Raw genomic sequence first — 1,440 nt, 5'->3', positions numbered from 1 at the left:
CAGATTCGAAATTCAAATGTAATATTTTTTTATAATTAAGTGTAACAGTATTTATGGCCAGACTAAGTATATTACTAGACGCTTGTCCCGGCTCCACCCGGATATCAATATTCCTGTTTAACCCCAAGGGAGCATTTAATCCAGATGAAAAGTATCCCATCACCCAAGTCCGCTCATACCCTGTCAAATTTCATCAAAATCCGTTCAATTGTTTCAGCGTGATTGACGGACAAACATCCAAACAAACAAACTTCCACATTCCTAACAAATATCAACAATTTCCTACCTTAACCTTATCCTAAATGCATTCCAAGTCAGTAATAACTCGTTCCAAAAAAAAATATGTATGCCTGTCTATTAAAAGAAAAAAAATATGTATATATATGTGTGTGTGTGTGCGTGTGTGTGTGTGTTATAACTGTTAAAAAGCTTACATGAAGAGATAAATTGAGTACGAGTTAAACGTTGCGTTAGAAGTGTATTACGTTACAAGTGTCGACTACAGAAATAAATAGCGTGACTCGTACCTCCGTGAGACACGGAACGGTGACAGGTCCTTGCATTTACGTAGACTCATCTAACTGATTGTGTTAGCTCAGCATTATTTAGAAAAACACGTTTGTTATTGCGATGAGTTAGCAAGGTGACAGTACTAATAATTAGGTAATTCACACATCGTGCGTTTTATGTGGCTTCATTACACAGTATGAGACAAAACAGATTTTGATGGGCTATTTTAATAGATAGAGTTATTCAAGAAGAAGGTTTAGATGTATGTATCATTTATTATTGCATAGTGCGTATGCGTATATGTATCATGTATTATTGCAGCAGGGCGGATCACTAGTTATTTCAATAAAAAAAAATAGAATTTACTAACAAAATAGTTTCTATAAATGAGTTGATCAAGAAAACGAGATATAATATTTTGCAAAATGTTTATTAAAAACAGAGCTTAAAAGTTTTTTTGATATACAATGTATTCATCAATAAGAAATATTGTTTATTCATTTACAACATTAATATATACATTGACGTAAAATAACGCTAATGAATTGATAATAATAGATACCTAGTACAAATATTTATTATTGCAATAAAGAAATAATCATTGATAATATATTAAATAAAACCAAAAACCCCGACTGCAATAAAATTGAAAATAAAAAAGAAGTATCACAAGTTTATGTTGTTGCAGGCGGAGTACAATAATACTTTATTATAAAAATAGAAAGATCTTCCTACGGGCCAGGAAGGTCTACCAAAATTATGCCCAGTCTGCAGCATTATAAAGTTGTGTTTTATCTCTTTAGCTCGTTAATTTAACACTGGCGGGTTTTATTTTAATAGATATGTGTTATAATCATTTTATATTAATATTATCCATTATGATGGTCTTTTTACAAGCTCTCATAATGCTAATTAAATAAGGAAAATAAA

The sequence above is a fragment of the Zerene cesonia genome, chromosome 8, assembly GCF_012273895.1.
Source record: "Zerene cesonia ecotype Mississippi chromosome 8, Zerene_cesonia_1.1, whole genome shotgun sequence".
NCBI lineage: Eukaryota > Metazoa > Arthropoda > Insecta > Lepidoptera > Pieridae > Zerene > Zerene cesonia.
This window is presented reverse-complemented; position numbering follows the sequence as displayed.